Genomic DNA, 24,216 nt, shown 5'->3' with positions numbered 1-24,216 from the left:
ACCACTTTGAAAACGTTGAAACCACTCGTGCACTCTGCTACGGGATGGGCAATCATCGCCATAAACTTGTTTCATCAATTTCGGTAAAAGTTTTACCAATTTTAAAACAAAATTGAATGTTGGCTCTTTTTTTCGAAGCTCATTTTTCGACCGATAACACAAACATACTGACACTTAAAACGCAATAACTTCACTTCCAATCGATGAAATGTCATGAAATTCTCACTGGACAATCGATAAAGATAGCAGATTCTAACGCACCAGTCGACATATAGATAGCGCCACCATGGGGCACTAGATTCAAAAAGTCCTGTTTCCTTTGAATTGCACCTTGTAGTACACGACGTGACGAATCCCAATAGTGTCTGCTTGACAGTTCTTCGCTCTTTCTCAAAAAGACCGTGTTAAAACAGAATTAAAGAATAAAAAGGTGAAGTTTTGTAATTTGAATTTTTTTAAAAGTATTTATTCACCAATATCCATTTTGTCTCCTTCAAAGTAATAAATAAATGCTTATCAAAGGAGTTCAAAATTTCCTTTTCTTCTGAGCAGCCCTACTTACCTACCTATATACACGCAAGCGTTCCATAACTTCCTTGTAGTATTCCTCATTAACCGTACGACCTGTTGGGAAGAACTCATGATGCACCACTCATTGTAATCGAAGAAAGCAGTGAGTAAAACCTTCGACTTTGCTTTTGAACAGACCTCGTACATATATATACTCTATAATTTGAAATATTAAAAAAAAAAAACACATTTTCTGCGTCTTCACATAAAGCATCTTCGACTTCAAATTTGGTGTCCCTACGTCTTATACTTGTAGTCGCCGAAATATAGGTGTTACGATCTCTAGCTCTAATTGCCTCTGAGATCTAGGTGATCATACGGACGGACAGACAGACAGACAGGGCTAGATCGACTCCAACATTCCACCATATTCAGTTTTTCAATTATTCAGTGCCGTACCCTGCGAATCGTTACTGACTACCAAGGCGGGATTTGTCTAACTGTGTGCCTATCGATTGAATTTTCATAGGCCATTTGCATGGATTCGACATTATCACGCTGGCGTAACGCACAATAATTCATGATGGGACATTGTGATTGCCCTTCGCCATCTCTTCCATGCTTTCCCTAGTCTCCGCTATTGCTTCCCCCTCCCCCCAGCCCCCAGCCCCCAACCACTACCCGCGCATTAGCACAGCCGCAACGCGTGTTAAACCAATTTTTCATTTTGCATCCATGGCAACCATAAACTTTGCGTATTATTTTTTATGCGCTGTCATAAATAAAAATATGTTTTATTCTGTTTCATTCTGTTCTGTTGCGAGTATACTGTACAAGTATATATGCATACATACGTATGTATGTCTATAAAGTATGTATGTTTTTCGTTTTGGGTTCGGTTCGGTTCGCTTCGATTTTGTTGCCATGTGTTGGGGCTGTTTCTGCTTCTGATTTTGCATTGAAGCGCGTGCTAATATGCGATTTAAAATAAATTATCAAAACATTTCACGGCGTGCAATGCGCAAGCGAGACTACGAGTGTACGAGTGTAAGAGTGTCCTGCTGTCCGTCCTTATGGCGGTCGCGGTTGTTGTAGGTCGCTTGTCTGCTCTTTGATTTACGGCCACAACCACTTCAGTTTGCGTTGCGCATGAAATGCGGAATTTTCCCCCCATTCTTCTTCTTCTTATTATTTGTAAATATATATGTACATACATACATATAATTTGCACTTCTTCTGCTGATGCTCGCCTGCTCCTAAAGCTGCTCCCTCTTCTATGTACGAGTATATGGCCTGCAAGCCTAACAGTCCGCCAGTCTGCTTGCTCGCTTGTTAAGTTTTGCTGCCAACGTCAGCGGCAGGGTATGCGTAATGTCTTTTGTGATGGCGCCTGTCGCTGCGTCGACCGACCGACCGACGGACCAACGGGCGGTCGGGCGGAGGGACGATATTTGCTATCTGGCTCTGTGCGCCCCTTGCCGCACACAAAGGGCAAGTCGACGGCAAATTCAATAAAATTATGAAGTAAAAGCGCATTAAATATGCTTATTTTACGGCTGCTGCTGTCGCCGCACGTCTCACAGACTTATGACCTCATGACTCATACGACCCGTGCGCCACCGGCTGAAAACGAACCAACGATGTAGTTGTTGCTGTTGTCGCTGCTGCTGTTATTGTTGTTGCTAGGGTGTGCTAGGGTGTGGGTGTGCTTCATGCGCCGGTTGCCTTAAACAAAAGCCCGACAACCTGTTGCCTTATTTATGCACTAGCAGCTGCCTTTTAAAGCTCTCTTCACAATTCTGCTGAAACAGAAGTGGCAACAGGACCTCTATCTACAAGTACTCGCATATAATTAATTCTTGAATTATTTTTTATTTGTGTTTCCTACAAAATTATTCTTCTATCTCAATGAATCGACCATTGTGCATTAATCATGCATGCTCGTATGTGGAAAACACGTTAACACGGGAATGAACAAGTTATTTGTGATATTCAGTTTTGTTTGTATATATTTATTTATTTTTTCCGCTGCCCATTAGGGCTTATCAACATCTGCTAATTATTCACAAATATAAGGACCATTAACATATTTGTATGTGAACGCGATTTCGCATATACGAGTAAGTACACAGTTGCATTCAATGCGATTGCATTGAAAACACAAATGAAGTGTTTGTTCAGTGGAAATCGTGGATCGTTCGTGACTGAAATGTCGAGGGCCTTTCGAGCTTAATACCCATTGATACCCATCTCATAATATGACGAGCTGTTTGTTGGTTGTGAAATTTGTACATGCATAGTACAATTAAAACGAGGCACGTCATCCACTTAGAAGATACTGATGTTTACATTGATATTGCTTCGAATTAAAAGCGAGCAAGGTTTCTGTGAATACATGGAACGAGCAAGCTTGCATGAAACCAATAAACCCAAGCATTTTAAAGCAATTGAAGTGATGTAATCAGTGTATTCACAATTCGTCTAATTTGTCTAACAATTAAACGACCGAAAATATTATAGAGTTGGTAATACTAGCACAAAGCTTGATGCTTCAATTACAATCGGAAAGGCCATAAAGTAGTCTACGTGGCATTGTAAGATTAAATATTTGATCTTCAATATGGAAAGAGATATTATACTATAGAATTGATTATACTATCAAAAAGCTTGATTCTTCAATTACAATCTGAAACGCAATAAAGTAGTCAACGAGGTCTTGTGAAATTTAATATTTCATCTCTAATATGGAAAGAGGTCTCCAGCTCTAAAGGTCATTATCTAAAACTCAAATCGGACAAGTTTAAGCAATTAATCAGCCTAGCATAGGTTCGGCATCTCCCCGATACAAAAGCGACAATTTACAGCTGGAAATGATACAAATTTTATTGAATATAGTATTAAGTTATTATCAGTAAATACAAGTAAATACAAAATTTGCCTATTAGCTATAGCAATTACATCTATTCTTATTTTGTTTTGTTTGTTTTTCGTTAATTGGGTTCCATTTCTAGCTAATTTTTGTTGGTCACTTTAATCGGCTCAGCTTTAATTGCTTTTAATAATTTCTTAGAAATAATAAACGAAGAGATTTCGTCTCGTGAACGAATTGTTTTTGTTTTAAACATTCTGAATATTGAAAATAACTTGAAAGTCTTGGTTCTTGCGACAAATTATTAATATCAAAAATATTTAGTTATTAATATCAATTTCGTCACAATTTTTTATACCCTGTACCCGAAGGCTATCCGAAGATTTAAAAGAGCGAACACTTGGAAAAAAACCCTTTTGACATTAATATACAGAAATAACAATAACCAGCATAAAATATATTCCATACATTTGTCGTCTTATATTATGTTATACTTGTATTATATTGTTTGTGTTTTGCTTTGCTTCTTATTTTCTATTCAATAGAGAACACTTAATCAAAAACCCATTTAACACTTGTACATCCTGTGTACACATATGACCCGCACGATTTATTATTACTTGCAAATTTGTTTATATTCATTAAAGTTCTTTAAATCGTTTTGAAAGTAATCCCCTCGGGATGCAATGCACACACGAGTATAAGAACGCTTTTCCCAGTCTGAATAATCATTTACTGGAATGGCCTTCAGTACCTTTTCGATTTGGCTTGAAGCTCGTGAAATGGTATCCCTGAAGTGGTCTTTTCAATTAATCAAATAGCCAGAAGTATCACGGAGCTGAATTAGGAGAATACGGTGGTTGTGGCATGATATGGTTTTTGTTTTTGGCAAAATGTTTGCGAAGAACGAGTAGTGCAGTATTTTTGTAACGAAACGAGATTTTACTTTTACGAGGCACAAAAGTCCTCTTAAAATGTTATTTACTTATCCATTAGAAGTGCCAACAGCATCTCTAGTTGTCAATCGACGATTTTGAATTCTCTAATTTGCTTAGCGTGTTATCAATCAGTTGATGTTCGTAGTCGTCTTGTATGTGGATCGTTTTTACAGCCTGTACCCAAAGGGTTAAATTAGAATTAGAAGGGTTAAACTAGAATTATCGAACTTGGTATTCAGGTGCCCTAAGCCCCCCACTCCTCCGCTATTAGTGATTTTCCGTAACTCCCGTAATTCTTGGAACTTCCAACTCAAATTTGGCAATTTCGTCCAGCTTGTGATTATGTGTCCGTATGCCATCATGTTTCATCATGATAGCTCAATGTTGATGGAAGTTATAGCCATGAACATAATCTCTGCCAACAAATGTTAATTTTTTTTCATTTTTGTGGGAGGCACAGGGTATTTAAAAGTTGACCTCGCTCGACTTTAGCATTCCGTTCTTGTTCTCGACTCTCTTTGAACATTTGATGCCATTCATAAACTTTTGTTTCTGTCATGGTGTTTATCGTCAATTCGTCAATTAAGATAATGGTGCGATGTTAGACAAGAAACCGATTTGTTCAATTTCTGGGTCATATTTGAACAGAGTAGTACATGGGTAAGCAATCAACAAAACACGTGTTAAAAAAAAATGCATAACATTAATTAGTGTATATAGCTGCGTACTTCTAAATTGCTAAATATATGAATAGATATGCCCGGACTTAAATTTGAAGAACTTGCGAGCATGCCGAAATGAAATGGCATTGAGACCACAGTGCAGATCAGGCACACCAACCGCCTGATTATGTGCGTACTCGTATGCTCGTAAACTCGTCCTTAACCAACAGTTCATTTTATTTGCCAATAATGCCATCCGGCAGTGGCAGTGGCAGAGGCTCCATCTCGCCAATTTGTGTCCAAATCGTTTGGCAATTAGATTGGGCGCAATCCAATGCTATCGTACGAGTATTTCCATCATCCTTGACATCGCTGCTGTGCGAAACGAGCCTTGCAAAGGGCTGTAAAAACTTTGCCACCCCATAATTCTTCCTCACAGTCATAATCGTTATCGTAATCATGAGCATAATTTTATTTGAGAGTTCGAGAGTTGTGCGTTTAATGAGCCTAATAAAAGTGGCTGCCATCCTACCAGCTGTTGCCGTCTTCTCTCCTTTTTTCATTATATATACTCTATATATATTTTTAATGAGCTAATTGCGCAATAATTGATTTTTATTAACATTTGAGTGTTCAAAATGCGTGTGCCGTGCTCGGTGGGTTGCGTAATTGGTGCCCCCTCGACAACAACAACAATCACAATCGGAGCTCGTTTCTAAAACTGGTTTTCTTTTTTTTTTAAGTATTTGTATTGCATTTTTTTTAACCATACGCTGATAATTTATTTTAGGAAATATTTGCAGTTATTTGCATTTCCACAATTGAAAAGTATGCCTAAGGGGCGTTTTATTTTCGACTGGCACGTCCTTTAGAATGTCGGTCGTGGGCTTTTGAATGGCTTCTAAGCAAATCGCTTTCCATTCATTGCTACATTAAGTTTCTAAAAAAGTAAATGCCGTTTGTTTTTCATTTGTATTTAATCTAGAGAATACGAAAAACGGTTGATGTAAAAAATTACCTTTGCATATTTATATATTTTTAAAGAATTGGTAGGTTCGTCAATCCACAACCCGATGTTTCTTACATTTCAATTGAGAGTTTCTAGGAAACTTCCGTACCACTTATAAACTCCAGCTCAGAACGAACAAGCTTCATAGGAAATATAGTAGTATGAAGATACAAGTTTTGTCAAAATTGAAAGAAACTCTAACATGTCATTATTTAAGTAGCGTATGCGATTGTCAAGAATTTTTAGCTGAGTTTAGAAAACAAACCGTATGTGCAATTTAATATTCGAAAAGTTTCGTTTACTTTGGAGCGCACCTCAAACTTTAATATGTACTAGTACACTAGTACATTCAAACAAGTATGAACATTTTGTTGTTGTGGGATTTTAGGCATTCTTTGACTTTGGTTCTATCTTTTACTTTTATCCAATTCGCCAGCCTCAGCGGCCATATTTGTGCGCCAGCAGAACAATCTAAAGATAACAATGCAAAGGAGCCACCTAGGGCGGTCACTAGAGGGGCTTCACGGTCTACGGCATGGGCATAATGTTTAGTGCTTTTTGTTGTAAAGAGTTTTTCGCTCGAGCCATAAATTTAATGTGTGGAATGTGCTGCAGCACGGCCACAGGCACACACACAGACACACACACACACACACACAGACACAGTCACAGACACAACGCACACATACACATACAAATTGAGTTTTTGCTGTTGTTGTTGTTAGCTGTGTCTTGTTAGAAATTGTTCCTGGAGGCACTAGCGTGCATAAAAAGGAGCTGCGCGGGCATAATTGAAAGCTGTACCAGACAACTTAATGCAAAGGTATTTTTCTTTCCATTGCAATTGCAAAGCTATTTAAAAGTTCTTCAAGGCTTCTGACATTGCCGGAGTTCAAATTAAACTAAACTTGCAAACCATCCTTTCACTAAGGGCGTATTTTTTTTATACTCTTTACCCCAGGGGTAGAAAGTTAAACTAGTTTAAAATGTATGTAACACACAGAAAAGGGCGTAGCAGATTCCACAAAGCATGTATATTCATGATGGGGATAGCAGGACAAGTTTTTATAGAAATGTTCGTCTGTGTGTCCGTCTGTATGAACGCAAGGATCTCAGAAAGTGCAAGAGCTAGAATAACCAAATCGAGGTTCCCCAAAGCCCAAGGCGGATCAATTTTTTTTCTTTTCTGATTCACCCCTCAATCCGCTGCTATTAGTAATTGTTCATAATTGCCATACATTTTTGAATGCTCAACTCCGATTTGTCACTTCCGGTTAGTGCTTATGTGTTCGTATATTTTATTTCGTCGTGATAAAGCAATTTTCAAGGAGGTTATGGCTACAAATGTAAATGCCCCAGCCCTGCCCGCAGCTGTTGTTACATATATTATTATTATTTTTTAACAGGACTCATTTGAAAGAAACATATACGAAACGAATCGATATAAATATATTTGTCCGTCCACTCGCATGAACATCGAGAACGAACTTGGCTTCAAGACTTATGTATCTTCTCTACACACCAAAGCAAACTTATTACAAACAATATATGATGCTTCTTCGAAATCAGTGCACTATATTACATAGAAGCCATGTAGGTCCAACAAAGTTTATTTCAGTTCAAGGATTATACTAAAGAGTATGAGGAGGCGGATACGTTCATATCATTTCATCGAACTGCGTCGACATATTAGTTCGCTTATTAATTATACTTGTACAAGTATTTAGAATAAACCCATTTCTCTCTGTTTGTTCGTCTAAACACCAAGAGAACTCTTGAGCCGTAAAAGCTAGGGACGCAAAGCTTGGCCTTTAGATAAACAAAGTTTTGACCAATCCTTATTATTCACGATAATGTACGCAACACACAGAAGGAGACCCGCAGACCCTACAAAATAAATGCATATATTCTTGATCAGTATTATGGGATGAGCTGATGTTGCTGCTGTTTTGGTTAAACTTTGAATTGCACTCAAAAGCATAGACAATAAATTCCAATGCAAATTAATAGAATTAAAAAATTTATTTGTTTTTTTTAAATTTTATTGTTTTTTATATTTACCAATATCTCAGATCTTTCCAGCCTTTTGTAATTGTGTCGCTGTTTTGAAATACAATTTGACGTATATGTGTCATAAACATAAAGAATTCCTACATAACGAAGCTAAGCTACATACAAGTGCAATTCATTTACTCTTCTGCCCTTAAGCAATATCTGTCTAATGAGCTAAATTATGGACTTTGCGGCAACACTCGTTTTGAATCAGCGAGTTGTTAATTAAAGTGTTTTCTGCTCATCACACCTGAAAAGATAAATGAAGGCTTTTTTTCCATCTTCTGTGTGAAAAACTTGTCTCTAAGAAATAATTGAGACTTTAATATGGCCATAATTTTGAATAAGTCGATATATATTTATGACTGTCGTCTGTTTCGCCGAAAGCTAGTCTTGGATTTGCACAGAAATTGCATATTTTTGCGCAGATATTTTGAGTGGCCCTTACTCTAAAACGATCAGAAATATTATAGCCAACAATGCCTTTGAATGTTTTTAATGCCCTTATGTTTGTAAGGAACAATTTAACGCCCCCTGACTAGATATAATAAAATTTATGAGATTTCGACACACAAACCTAACGCACAATTTTATACTAAACAAAACTTCACACTAGTACTTTAAAGTTTAAACCACATACTACTAGACTGCCCCGATTTCAAATAAAGAAATATCCAAGCACCTTAACCCGTCAATAAACCAAATAACAGCACCTTTCAATTTCTAACAAACAATAGCGTTCCTAAAGGCCACCAAAACATAAAAACAATATTTTTCACTTTCTTAGACCTAAGTTAATAAATGTAATTAATACACCTCCATAAGCTTAAGGCCCTCGCTGCTATAGCTTGATTAATTTAAGTACCTCATCATTTGCAATTGTGTGTTTACTTTTATAATAATAATCAATGTTTTATAATTAAATACAGTGCGTGCAGGGTAGTTAAGAAATGGACCCGTTCGACTCTATCATTGCATTCTTATTAGAATTTGCCTGACTGATGTCAATGCCGTATACTCGTTATTTCGTCACTAGCACTATCTTTGTACCTTCAGTGCATCATTATTATTTTGTAGATTATGTTGCACTCGGGCCAACGACTTAAACGCGCGACTTCGAAGCCCGCTGGTGGCCTTCTGAGACGCAGTAGCCATGGATGTGTGTGCGTGTAAAATAGGAAAATGTGTTTTTCTTTCATTTTCACACAATTTATTGCCGGCTTACAAAGGCAACGGTAAAGGCAAAATTCATTATAGCCTGGCTGCCTGCCTGGTTGGCTGGCTCGCTGGCTGGCTGGCTGCCTGCCTGCCTGCCTGCCTAGCAATAACAAACCGCAAAAAACTGCAATAAAAAGAGACGTCAGGAGGAAGTAAAGCAAAAGAAGCCGTTAACTCTAGCTACAAATACACAGATATACAGTAACACATACTTTCTTACTCTCTGCAAAATGTTTGCCATATCGCATATCGTTTATTTTTGTATTATTACTATTATTATTATATATAGTAATATATTATTATTAATATAATTGCTTTTGTTATTATTATTGAAATTAAAATACATGTATGTAATCAAGTATATTTATAAATATTCCTGTATTTTTACACATTTTCAATAAAATTGCAAATAGCCTTTGTCCGCATACTTTTGCCGCTTGGTGCTTGCGGCACAAAATCAATGTGGTGCCCCCCAACAACGTGTCTGTCTACGTTTTGGCCTACCCACTGACCATTAACATCCGTTTTATTAGCCTACTTTATTTAGCTTTTTGATGCTGGAAGATTAAGTGCCACGCCCCAATTTTATATGCGACTTTGCAACGTTTTTATTCGACTTAAATGCATTGCATACTTTTAAGGGCGGTGTGCTTGAGATCAAAAAACAAAAATGCAATTCCACATGCAATGCCCCCACCCTCGCCTTCTTGTAAATTTTCGCCGGCTTCTTCCTCATCTTTTCATCTGGCATCACAAAAGGCGACGTCAAAGTTTGGGCGCAGCTCTAGGCGAATACTTTGTTAGCCAGTCATCCCGGTAGCAAGTCATATTTAATTGCCTCTGCAATTTGAAAACGCGAGAATCCAACGCCGTCGCCGTCTTCTAATTAACTGCCTTTGAGCGTGAGTTTTTGTCTTGGCTTGGCAGTCAATGTTGTGTTTCTCTAAATTCTGGGACCATGCTGACTTGGGCACAATGCTGGTAACATGGCCAAGTTTCCTTCCTCCGACGCGTCGTTCGCCTCAATTGTTCCGACTGTCATTCGTGTCATGCCGTTACTGTTGTTGGTGTTGTTGTTGCTATTGTCATACACAACAAAATTCTAGAGCTGCCTAAGTCTTCATGTCCTTTTTTCCCACAATTTAACTACACACTGGCAAATACAATACGCCCCTCGTTCTTGTTGTTGTTATTGTTATTGCCATTGTTACGATCTTCTCCGTTTCCTCTAAAAATGTTGTCGCTTTTTTTGTTGTTTTTTTTTTTTATTAAAAAGGTAAAGACGACAAGAAAAAGTGCAAGTGAAAGAAATGTCTTGTTGCTCACACCTTCAACATTGTTGCGCCTCGCCACGCCTCGCCGTGGCTTTCGTTATTGTTATTGTTGTTTATTGTTTTGTTTCCCTTTATTACGAGCTGTCATCAAGCAAGAGACCAACTGACAAGCGCAAAATTTTTTACTCACTTTGGGCAACGCACGTCGCACGGCTTATTTAGGCAATTATTTGTGCTGATTGCTGTGTGGTCTCGGGTGAGACGAAAAGAAACAACAACACAAATATTTAGAAAAAGAAAAGACAATTGTGTTGTGTGTGCGAAACGCTATAAAGAATACTGTCAACAACACTTCGTACACTATAGTACACAAAGAGCTACATGCCAGATCCATATATGGGAGAGCGTTATCGTACTGCGGAAACAAATGAAGAGTCATTTCATTTCTTACAAAGTCGAAAGGGCTCATCTAAACAATTCATACATACATATGTATGTACTATATATTATCTATGTACGGCCGGATTTTGAAAACGACTCGGCCCGCCCCCCTAGTCCATACCAGTTAATTATATTTCCAGCTCGCTCCTACATATTCTACTATCTATCATATATCAAAAAAAAAAAAAAAAAAAAAAAAACATCTTGGCGGAGTAGAAAACAAAGCGTGTCCAAACTCACTTTAATTTCTGATTTAAATTTGAAGAAAGGATTAATATCATTACCTGCTATTTCTATAAAAACTATCACTGCGACAAAGAACCATTCACCTAACTAATTCATTTTCACTGACATCAGTAATCACACCATGTTTTCGCCACTACATGGCGTGCTGCCGATGGTGATTCTAAAATAGTGCGAAAAGTTTTAACTCGCGCATTTTTGCTACTATGCATGTATAAATTAAGATTAATTAAAAGAGCACACACATGCGCATGCATTTACGCTTTTTACTTGGTGTTGTTTTTTTTTTCATTTGCTACAATTTACATTTTCACTTAATTATTTACTTCCCTTGCCCCAACCCCTTCTCCCCGACTACTTTTGTGTTGTTACTGCCATTAATTGCGCCATTTTAAGCAAGTTCTCAGTTTTTTGCTTTTAATTTCTGTAAAATTGTACAAATTTAGTTTAGGTTTTGTGAGCACATGCATGCATGTTGGTCTAATAGCAAAGGGAAAGGGGTCGAGGTTGACGAGGACTGCCAAAGTGCGCCACAGCACCCAAGAGTGCTTCACACTAGCGTAAAAGCTTTCATTGCTCAGCTCAGATAAAAAGCTTTTGTACTTTCCATAGCGCCTATTCCCTCTCTTACTTGCTTTCTCTCTCTTTGCTGCTGTCCGTTGCCAGTGGCTCATTGGCACAGTGATGATCTGAAGATCTTCTGTTGATCTATTGCCACTTATATATGCCAGATGTGATCTCATAGGAAGTTGAGCGTATTATATGTTAAGATAGTCCCTAACACTTTAAAAGAGTGAAGAACTGCTGGCTAACATACAGCGCGCCCATGGCGTTTGCGTTGGGCGCGCACTGTTTGTGTTTGTTTCGCTTGCTTCCATTTTGTTTCGCCAGCTGTATACATACGGAGTATATGCATACATATTATACATGCATTGACGCTCTGTTTTGATGTTTCAATTGCTGCCATTTCGTTTCGGTGTCGCTGCGTTGTCGCATCGCTCGTTGTTCGTCGGCAGTGCTTTCGCTTGGTCGGTTTTTGTGTGTGTTTGGGTGCCCATCTCAGATGTTTTTAGTTGACTTCGCATACCGCAAACATGTGTACGCGTTCGCTTTGGGACAGTCCAAGTTTAAGTTCTATCTAAATAAATAATTAATAAAAAGAAAGAAAAGAAAAATTAAAAAAGGGAAAAAATATGTGTATTCAAAACAAAGAGAGCGCGCGCGTGCTATTTGGCGTGGAAAATATTTCTTATTCTTCGGCACATCATTATTATTTTTTGTTCTGTTGACAGACAAATATGGAAATTGTAATTAAAACAAAAAGTGTGTGTTATTGACGTAGGGTCCAAACAGTGAAGAATGAATAAAAAATCAACAATCATACAAACGTCTAATGTAAACATGCAAACATACAAACATATGTATATGAGTGCGCAACAGTTCGAAATATGTTGCCAAATGGCCGCATTTATAAAAAACCAAAACAAAATAAATACATGTGCGCATACAAACGTATATACATATGTACATATATATTGTGCATGTGTGTGTATAGATTTTTCCTTGGCTTTTGGAGGCGCGCACTCAAACTAATCAGCTAGTCAGCAACATCATCAACAACAACAACAACTTTGCACGTGCCCTAGGGGAAGAGGGGGGTAGCTGCTCCTAGCTTGGCCGAGGTTGGGGTGGTAGGAGTGGGTAGAGCTCAGTTTGTTGTTGGTTAGCAAGTGGAAAGTACAAGTGCATGCACGCTTGACACGTTTCTTGTGCATTCCCTGCACATTTGCTGACAGCATTGCCAGCCATGATGCCATGGCTGCTGCTGAGGCTCCTGGGGCTGAATCAAGCCAGCCAGCGTGAGACCCATCCTCGTGGTACAGCAACACTCAGCAGCAACACATTAATTTAATAATATATGTGCATACTTTGAGCCCTTTCTACTAGCATATCTGATGGCTATGTGGCATGATGTGTGCTTGTATGTATACATAACGATATTAATTTTGCCACCGAAAATACAAAAGGCGTTACGATCGTATCCCGATAAAATCACTCATTGCTCTATCATTATAAATACTCAGCTGCTGACATGCAAACTAGATACACTCCTTTACAAAAAATGATAATAATAAAAAAAAAAAATATTAAAAAAAAATAAATATTAATAATAAAAAATAATAATATATTAATTTTAAAAAAAAACTGAACAAAACTAACACAAAACTTTCTTAAGTATGTGCAGTTTTAATAGCATAAATATATGTATATGGGTATATACTAATATGTGTGTAGAACAGAAATGGCCCAAAGCAGCAACAACAACCAACAGCTTCTGGCAGAGCATGGACGGATATGGCATTTATGGGTATAGCTTTCTTAAGGCTTTATGTACCTTAACTGGCCACATTTGAGCAAAAAATGCCCTCAAAATTACGGGAACTTGTTTTTATCAATAGCAGTATTTTTTGTATGGAGAAAAACTTTAATTTTGCTAAAAATATTTTCGTCAATAGAGAGGAAAATGATAAAAGAAGAGGTTTCTATAAAATTTACTGTTTGACACTCGTGGCGTTATTTCAAAAGCAATGAGAATAAGCAACCTTAACACAATAAGATATTTTTTTTTGCACCCAATCTATGTAAGTATGAAAAATAGAGTAACCAAGCTTGATGTGTAGGTTTTCCTTTGTCCAAGAAAGAATTCTTATTTTTTATACCTTATACCCGTGGAGTGAAAAGGATTTTATTCGAAGTATGTCGCATACATTCTTAATCAGTATGACGCGACAAATCGGCTTGGTATGTTGAACCTTCTAATATTATTCCCCCTCTGCAGAGTTTCATCAATATTGTATACAATGCCAAAAATACATGAACTAAACTGCACACGTAATTAATATATAAATATCTACTTTTAATTTAACCTTTATCCAAATCGGTAAATTCTAAGATAAGTTATTAGCGAAACATTTCACTCTAGTACTACGCCCACAAACTGCAGCATTGGGCTCGCCCTTCTGCTGTTTCTTTTTATTATTATACCCTGTACCCATAGGGTAAAAAAGGTAAAGGGAGTTATAGCCAGAAATGAAATGTCGGCCAGCAGCTGTTGTTGTTGCTGCACACATAAATTTACACATACGTACTATATTTTTATATATTTATTAAATTTCCTTTTTTAAAAAAATTTCATTTCAAAAATAGTTTAAAATTCAATTTAATGTGCTTGTGCGGTTCTAGAATTCCATTCTTGTTTTTATTTTATTATTTTCGTAGAAATTTATGTACACACTGACACACACACACATACACACACGCACAGTATATACACAAATGTTGCAACACAATCAATCAAATTAAAAAGCTTGCGCTAGAGTTTTGGGAGTTCACATAGATACATACTTACAAACATACATACTCGTACATATATGTATATCCATACTTACTATACATGGTTAATGGGATGGCGTGTTGTGCCAATTTTAAATTGATGCGAATTGAATTAAATAGGCAGCGTGACAATCCAATCGAGTGCGATAGTGTGGAGAGTTCTGCTACTACCGCGATGAATGCTCCCAATATCGTGGCTATTAGTCACGGTTTGATAGACGAGTATGTCTGAGTGCTGTTGACACACGTTCAGTTCTTAAATAATTTCCAAAAATTTGTTGTGCGTCCCTTTTGTATTGATTGGTGAGAGGTGCTCGCAACCCTTGTGGTCTTAACCATTATTTTATGTAAGCGACCATTTTAAATAGGATGGGATGTTTTCTGTATTTTTGGGCACGACTCTTACAAACCCTGTATCCATCAAAAAACAGCTTTAAATTACACTTTTGTTGACGAATTTAATTAAACAGACAACATGTAACACCTGTATATATGTACATATATGAATTTAATATTTCATTCCTTTGCTAATAATTGCAGCAACTAATCGCTTGCAGCAGCAACAACAAATGCAGCATGGCCCAAAAAACCATTATGAGTGTAAAGTTAAGTGTTGAAAGTGGAAATAAAACCAAATACACACTAGTGTAGTAAACACAAACTTGTCCTTTTTCGGACTAAGGAGAACATGAATGCCCAGATCCTTGAATAAACGACACAGAAGGATGGATATGGCTTTATCGTCTCGACTCGTATCGATACACTGAGTAGGAAAACATGCACCTTCTGAGATAATTGCGTTCAAACAGTAATATTTGTACTTCATAAAAATATTACTTCCTTTGAAGTTATGTTATTAAGTTAAAGCTTGGCTGTAAAATTGATATTGGAACCAAATTGTGTTACAAGTTCGAGTAGATCGAACCATATTCCTGCCTGACTCTTACAGAAAATATCTGCAGCACCTACGTAAAAGATTTATTATTGTACTTTTTATTATACCCTGTATGTAGAGTAAAAAGGGAATATTGGGTTTTAGAAAAGAATGCAACACAAAAGGGATGGAAGCATCTTCGATCCCATAACGTATATGTAGCCCCTTGACGAGAGAAATCAGTAGACCCATGTCCGTCTAACTGGTTGAACGCCAGGATTTTGCAGACGGCTGAGTCCATATTCAGCAAACTTGCCATGTAGACTCTCCTAGTATTCAGGCAATATGAATTTATTTGTTTGTTTTTAAGGTTTATTTGGGTAAATGGGCTACCTCGACTGATGCATTCTCTTTTGTTCATCGAACATCGAATTGGAAACTACTTATGTAATATTAATAATAGCAGGAGGGAACTTGATGCAAACGATTAAAACACAATCTAGTACATCCTCGGAGCTAGGAGAACCTGTAAAACAAGTCTTGCTATTCTAGCTATTGTACTAACATCCTTGCGTTCATACCAATGTACAGTTAGACGGATAATCGCACTTCGCTATAATGACACGTCTGGACATAAAGATGAGGATGTTACACACATTTGCACTAAACTAGTATACTCTTTTTACCTTCGGGTAGAGGGTATAAAAATTGAAACTGGTCAGAATTTCAATTAAGCACAACGCGTATCAAATGAAAAGTGATATTGTTTTTATCCGCATAGAGAAACTGGCCACTTTGCATTCTCATTCGTTAAAAACTAGCAGCTATTGTTTAAAAAAAAAGTTTTGTTGTTGTTTTTTGTTTTTGTTTGTTACAGTAGCGGCCACCGGGCGTATACGTTATGTACTGTGATTACGTCTGACAATCAAGCGATACATTGCCCCGGGGATCATCGACTGGGGGCAGCGACTGGATTATTTTTGCTTAAAGTGAACCTGTCCATTGATTATAGAAGCACAAGCATTTGAACAATCAATACATAAATGCTTGATGGTCCCTACGGGCAAGGTGGCACACAAGCAGGCAAGCAGAAGGGAGGAAGTTAGAAGTGCGCATAAGGATGCTGCTTCTACACAATAAATCTATCCTTACCTGCTTGAAAATCCAAAATTTTCTTCGTTCTGTTTTATTTTGCAGAACTTGAATACTTCTTTGTTTATTTGTTTTAAGCTTTTGAGGTTGAAGGGAGTGCGGATGTGAGGCATGTGTTGCAAGTCCTGCCTGCAGACAAGGCTCAATGCTTGCTCCCCCATATTGCCATATACTTGTGCACTTCACATTGATGGTAATGCTGCAGTTGATGCCGCTGTTGTTGTCGTTGTTCCACTTGTCGCTGTCATGTCTTCGTGTTTTATGTTGTTGTTATTTTGCATACGACATAATTTTTGAAGTGCAACTCTTACCTTTACCAGAAAGTTGCCTACTTTTCCACACAACACGCACACTCTTTACACGAGGTGTGGCAGAACTGAGTGAGTTTTCTAAGCGTGCTTTGGTGCCAGTGATAGAGACTTTCGACTCTTCAAGATAGTATCATATTTCATGTGATATCTTGGGGGCTTTGATAAAATCAAATATTCCGTTTGTGTTTTCTGTGGGCATTCGACGTTATCTGTGCTATCACTAAAGCATCCACTAAAGCAGACAAGAGCACAAATGAAGTTCGTTTTGAGGCTCGCAAATTCTTGGGTCAACACTTGCGACAGATTTTTTGAAAAAAATTCGCATTGTGAACATCAACCACTCCTAGTTTTCGTCCGATTTGAAAGGAATGTGCTATGTGGAGGTAGAAGCCATCCGAAGAGCTTGTGCCAACATTCTGAAAGCCATCCAAAAACACTCGTTCGACATGCTTTTAAACCGTGAAAAATTATTCAGAAATTTCGCTTTGAATACAATAAAACGATCATGTCAAATACCACTTTAAAACATAAAATGCTCTCTGCAAATATATTAAAATTTGCTAAGTATTTACATCTTTTTTTAATTCCGATTATGCAAAGCTAAAACATTTTAAATCTTATGGGAATGATTGGCACAATAAAGCATATTTATGCAAGAGCGCGTACGTGCTATATATTTGTGGTTATATTTTATTGAATTTTACATTTTTAGATAAAAAATGCATTATTCGACAAATGTTTTATTCAAATCTATTAATTGTCGGACGTGCATGACTCTAGCACTCATACATATTGTTGAATTTTCCACATTTGTGCAAGAGATATTGCTATAAATAAATATAATGCTGCCTTTACACACTTGGAAAAAACCATATCGCATACGGATTTCCACATCCGGACAGCTTGCGACACAGACAACCACAAACACGCACACACACACACACACATACACATATGCGCAACTTAATTGCCCTTCCCAAGAGCCCAAACAGCCTCTCACACACACAAGCTGAGCCACAATTTTAATGAGCGCTCACATTGAAGCTGGCCAAATTTTAATTGTTAATTGCAAACAATTTGTATGCTATGTGGTCGTTCAGTATTGTTGTTGGCGTAGAAGATATGTCAGCATTCCGTCCGGGGATCAAATTGGCCGATGTGCAATATCTTTCTAATTGGGGCTAATGCGGCTAGTTGGCCATTTGTCGCCATTGCCGCCACATTTTGGGCGCCCAAATGCACACACACACACACACACGCGCGATTTGGACGGTTTATAACCGACCACAACAATTTCGAGAGCCGAAATGTCAAATGACTGGCATGTGTCGCTGTCTGAATGCAGCTTCTGCAATGGTTTTCATTTCCAACATAGCTTTAAAAGGAAACTAGTGTAATTAATACGGTTATATGGTTGCATGGAAAACCCAGATGTCATTAATTAATATGAACTTGAAAGCTTGCCAATTTAACATTTCTGCATGGAACACTCATTTGAATAAAAACTCTAGAATGCATGCTTAAGCCAAAACTAAATATGAATATTATGCCTGAAAAGTGATATAAAATGAAATCATACAACTGAATTAGTTTATTTTCATTTTCTTTTCTGACCAAACCTTTCTTTAAACGGCAAGCTAGCAAGCCTGTGTGAGGCAGGTCTCCAAAAGGTGGAGATCCTATTTTCCCCCATAACAGGCAAAAAGACGGATAGAGTATCTTGAGAGTTTTGTAAGAGCCCCAAAAACTCTCTTACTCTATTTTAAATTGAATCCAATTGAAATTATTAGGGGAACCATTTTACTCCAGTAGTAGTACTGGAGTGTAGGGCGTAGGCCCACAAAATGCAGCAGAGGATTCGCTCTTGTTCTTCTTTTCGCGTCCGTTATGGACACATATAACGTAGACCCTAGTTCCACATCTACAAGTACTCCTATTTCATACTCTTGGGTTATGTTCTCTTCATTGATTAAGACCTTGTCTGTGTTTGGCGAAAGCAGCGTTTTCATTGTGTATTATGGAACTTCAAGCCAGCTACGGCCAAACACTTAAGGAGCAATTCCTGTGGTAATGCGGTTGACTTGCTAAATGGTTCCGAAATCCAAATTGGTGAAAGGAAATGATAACGAAACGTTATAAAAATGTCTGGTTGAACTTAATACAGTGCCCGAAACAACTAATTTTTAAATGATAATCGAAAGTGTAGACTTTCGCAAGTGTAGACTAATACAATTTTTGAGACCCAGCATCTTGACTTGAGAAACTAGTCGATCGATTTCCACAAATTGTTCATCTTGACTTGACAAACTAGTCAATCGATCTGGCTACCTTGCTTACGATCACACTGCCGAAGCTGGAAGGAAGTAAACTCGTCTATGATCTGATGAAAGCCGCCAAATCTTTGGGAATCAATAGCATACTGGAGGCAACCACCCAGCATGTGGCCAACAAGAATAATAACTGCAACAGCCTCGAGTCTCTTTGTGAGCTCTTCGGCGTAGAAAATGACTTAGGGCCCGATGATGGGGAAGGGGAATGTTGGTAGAAAATGCAGTTTACTTACTCCGGTTCTATAATAATACAAACATACATATAAGCATATACTGCAAAAGATGAAAATGTAATTTCCCACATTTGTCAAGAATATATATTTTGTTGTTATCGTATAGCTTTGATAAGCACGGCTGCAAATGTTTGGCTTGGGAATCATTTAATAATTGATCTCTTGCATAGGGTTACAAGGCGACTGCATCGTAGAATCCCATTAAAAAACCTGTAATCCGATTTTTATGAAATAGCTGATAATAATTGTGTGACTGCGCCATGTCCTGATTTTCCCTCGGGGTTGCACCAGACTGTGGAGTTGAATGGGCAGCGGCAGCAACAACAACTGCGCTTACGACTCGATGGCAGCTTTGCCATTGATTGTTGGACTCAGTCCAATATTACTGCTCATATACTATATTTCAAGTCCTTAAGGCGAGTCGGTTGTGTCTGTTGTGGGCCGCTATCTTTGATTTGTGGGCAGCAGAAGTAGTCAACCGAACTTTTTGGGACTTTTCGTGGTATAGCGAGGCTTTCTTAGATTTACTACACAAAGATAACCCGTTGTTTCTGGATAATTGTGAGCTCCACAACCTCGAAGCCAATAACTGTTGATGTTGCTTGCAGTTAATTTTTCGCAAACCCACTTAGAGAATAATGTTTGATGTGCCTTATCCCAAATGCGGTGATTCTTGCAGTAGAAGGCATATTCCAATATTTGAAATTAAATCTGTTAGCATGGTGGGCTTCTAAATAAATCATTGTTTCAATTTGCTTATCGGCGAGGAATCTTGACCGCTCCAGCTTGTGGCATGGAATGCCATTTGCATTCCAGAGAGCTATGCTCGGCGAAGCCATTAGAGTATTTCGAGTGCATTTGGATAAGTTCTTGCATCGTTTGCATAATGGCCATAAAATTTATCATACTTTTCTGCATCGATGCCATCATAGTTTTATATTATTTTCTGAACTTGGAGTACTATGCTGTGCGAAGCTTTATTGTTGAGATTTGTCAGAGGGCGTAGTTGGAGCAGCGTTTGGGGATTTTGGCGGCTTGCGACGGTTTACGGATTTTAGGGCATTTGCAAATGAGACCCAAGAGACCAAAGTGTCATTTACTCGGGCTGGATGGCTGGGTGCAGTTGTGAACTGGTGGGAACAGCTTTGCATATCAGGCACATATATATATCTATATATAGTATAGTTTGTTGCCACTGTAGCTGCTGCAAATTTTTCGCTAAAGGGTAGCAGCACAAGTGACGGAATTAGGGTTTATGCCTTTGATGATAATTTACAAACACTGTAAACAATGTAAGTCCGAAATGAACAACGATACATCGGAAACGAAAATGGCCATGACAAACATCGATGCAGCGCTGTATCGAAAAGCTTAACATCGATACATCGATTTTTAATAAAAGTGTTTTCCATTCATATTCATATATTCATATTAAAATTTGTAAAGAATATTAATTTTGAGAGCTGCTCTGGCAATATGCGGTTACGCCGTTCATTTAAAATACAACCTGCCGCTGAAGGATGGCACAGAAGTCCCAAGTACAACAATATACTTATCGGCAATATGATGCGAAGTGGTTTCCAAGTCTACAAAGGGCAAACATTGTGATCTGTAAGAGGCATTTCTAAATAATCGCTAAGCTCAGTATTTTAAGCCTTGTGCCGTTACTTTTAGCAATGCACGCTCTGCATGAATTCGTTTCTATAAATTATTTAGCTAAAATCGTAATTTTCGATTGAAATGGGAATTACAACTTACTTTGGCATGATTCAACAGTGATTCAGTTAACACTTTTCTATATATGTACATAAGCGGTTTCACTATTTAAAAGCTTTGTGTATTTCGCGGGATTTCTCTTCTTGGCGGCAATGTCCGGAAAATCGATGTTTTTATAAAAATCGATCGGAAAATCGAATCGAAAAACATCGAGTTAAAATCGAAAACAATCGCTGACGTAAAAATGGATACATCCATGCATCGATGCATAGTTACATCACTAATGCTAATGCCTTTCATACGATGCGTTACATTTGTATTATAATTATTGCCATTTGTTTTTTTTTTTCTGCGTATATCTGTTAGTAAGTGGGCCTATTTGAGAACTGCTATAGCCAATAATCTGGGCGCGAATTGGTTTTCAGGAGCGTCTGTATTTTGTTTTATTCTCTTCTGACAATTTGCGGTGGTTCGGTCTTGCTTTTGGGGGTCACCTTCGTTAATACCGGCAAATCTGTTTAATCTGCACTTCGGCTCTGTCTCACCTTTGTTTGGCCTGCGATTTATTTTTAGCTTATCGCCGCTATTTGTGTTGAATTCTCTGGACTGGACTGGGCTTGTATTGTATTTGCATACAAGTAGCGGCCAAGCCCAGTCTGCACGACCGGTTCCACTTTGGTCTTTTTCGGCACCTGTGCGCTTGTGTTGTTGCTGTTGTTGTTGTTGTTGTGGGTGACCGCCGAATGGCACCAATAATGTTAAAAGAGTTTGGCAGTAAATGCGAGTTGCCTTGTGCAGGTGTTGGTGTTAGAAATTGCTGCGTTGACAAGCTTTTGAACTGGCCGGCTCAGACAGCTGCAGTTGCTGCCGTTGTAGCATTGTTGTTGTTGCCGGCTGCCTGTGGCCTGCATTGCAGTTGGGGTTAATGTGCTCGGCATGGCACTTGGGGAGACGGCTATCACCGCCAGCGGAGGGGAGTGCCAAGTGCTTTGTTCGCACCTTGACATAGTTGGCATGGGCGTGGGCGTGGGTGTGGGTGTGGAGAAGCGATCGCCTTCGTTGTTTTAGGCACCACTGTATCGGTTATGGGATGTCACTAAAAAATGTGCTTTGTTGTTTGTTTGTACCGTCATTCGACAGTCGTCTAGCGGATGTGTCAGGCCGTTGCTCGCTTTGAATCATTTTCTTTGCATTCAGTTCTGCAAGTAACATTATTCCATTTAAATCATCACTTTTTATGCCGAAGTCAGTATATTCTACCAAAACTATATTTTTGGATGATAAAATATTATGATAAAGTAAAAAAAACACATTTTCATGCGGAAACAACAGAAATTGTAATTATTACTTGTCTCTGATTTTAATTCAGTTTTTATTGATTATAAAAATGATTATCTTCTCTAAAAGTGGCTGTGGCCGACTCTTGCCTTCACAACGCTCTGTAGTCCATTAAGCATGCGTTCGTATAATTTTCTTAACATTTCCAGAGAAATTTCATCATGCCAAGTAAATTCAATGATCTCTTTCAATTTTGCAATTTTGCAATTTTGCTTGTATTTTGCTTTATAATAGACCAAACGTCCCCAACAAGGTTGAGGTCTGGGCTGTTTCCAGGACAATAAAGAGACTCTATACCAAAAATATCTTTATACTCCGTAACCTAAGCCAAAAAAAATAGTTGATTAGTGATCAAATGTTTGGAAAAATTGAAACAAAAGGTCCACGTAGTTCTTACCGATTTCGAACGATGGAAAAAACACTTTTGAAACGTGTTCAGTTATAGCCTCGATTGCAGGCAAAACACCCATTTTTTTTATTTCCACATAGGCTGCAAAGTTGATAGTACCTTCCAGCTTTCGCCAGAGAATATCAGAATATTAGCTCAATTATTATCCGCTATTGGCAAAAATTTAGTCTGGTGAAACGAAATTTTGCTGTAAGAAGGGGTTTTTGCGGCTCCTTTCATGTTCAAATAATTTATCAATTATCGCCATTTAAAAAGGTTGCGCATTCGGACTAAATTCCTGTCCTGACGCCCACTAGTTATCCTTGGACGTCCGCTGCCAGACTGGGCCTTAAATCCTCCATTAAGATGATACGTTACACATTATTTGCTCAGATCACGCAACATTTGAAAAGTTTTGCTTTTTAAAGCTAATACTATCAATTTTTTGAATTTATGAAAAATCACTCTCGGCTTTTTATACCCTGTTCCCGTAGGGTAAAAAGGGTATATTAGGTTTGTGCAAAGTTTGGTTAATCCAGACAGAGGAAATGGACAGACGGACACGGCTCTCACAATTTCTCTCGTCATGCTGACTAAAAATATATACATCTTTTGGCTCCTTATATACCCTTTTTAGCCTTCGGGTACAGGGTATAAAAAGAGGATGACTTAACGATTAGAACATATAGGTCGTGCCAGCCCGAGTAAAGGTTAATTATTTGAGTTTCGTTGCAAATACATAAATATTCCACAACGACTGTGTTGTGACAAATAAAGAAGTGACCCTGCATTTTTATTATAATATTAGATTGTTGCATCCATCATAGCAGCGGTGCTCATTGAAACTGCTTTTGATTGAGATTGCATTCTATATTTGCAATGTAAATAAATATCTAGTCGGAATAATGCCAACTCTAGAGTAGGGTTTTTTAATTAAGTATTTAAGCTATTACTTTCCTAGCTTACGCTTACGTCCTGCCCCAATATCCCTTGTGCCAACAAAAGTTGGCGATAGCCTTGGCTGAGAAGTGGGAGCGCGCATCTTCCGTATCCAAGAAAATGTCGCTCGTCAGTTTAAATTGAGTTTTGTGCTGCCAGAGTTGAGTTGCACGTCTTCAGCAGCTCAACTGCTTATACATATACGAGTATGTATATATAGTACATATGTATGTATCTTTCTGTTCCTTTGCACACTCACTGAATCAAATCATTCCTCAAATAAATCTGTAGATGATGTCTTCATAAATAAAACAACGCGAAACGCA

General features: G+C 38.0%; 1 protein-coding gene across 4 annotated transcripts in view; it reads left to right on the top strand.

Annotated features, from left to right (window-relative positions):
- LOC115629316 (mannosyl-oligosaccharide alpha-1,2-mannosidase IA) overlaps window positions 1-24,216 on the top strand; it is a 128,161-nt gene that overhangs the window by 78,559 nt on the left and 25,386 nt on the right. The gene's annotated exons all lie outside the window — the stretch shown is intronic.

This window comes from Scaptodrosophila lebanonensis, unplaced genomic scaffold (genome assembly GCF_003285725.1).
Source record: "Scaptodrosophila lebanonensis strain 11010-0011.00,11010-0021.00 unplaced genomic scaffold, SlebRS2 tig00000138-arrow-arrow-pilon, whole genome shotgun sequence".
Taxonomy (NCBI): Eukaryota; Metazoa; Arthropoda; class Insecta; order Diptera; family Drosophilidae; genus Scaptodrosophila; species Scaptodrosophila lebanonensis.
This window is presented reverse-complemented; position numbering and strand designations above follow the sequence as displayed.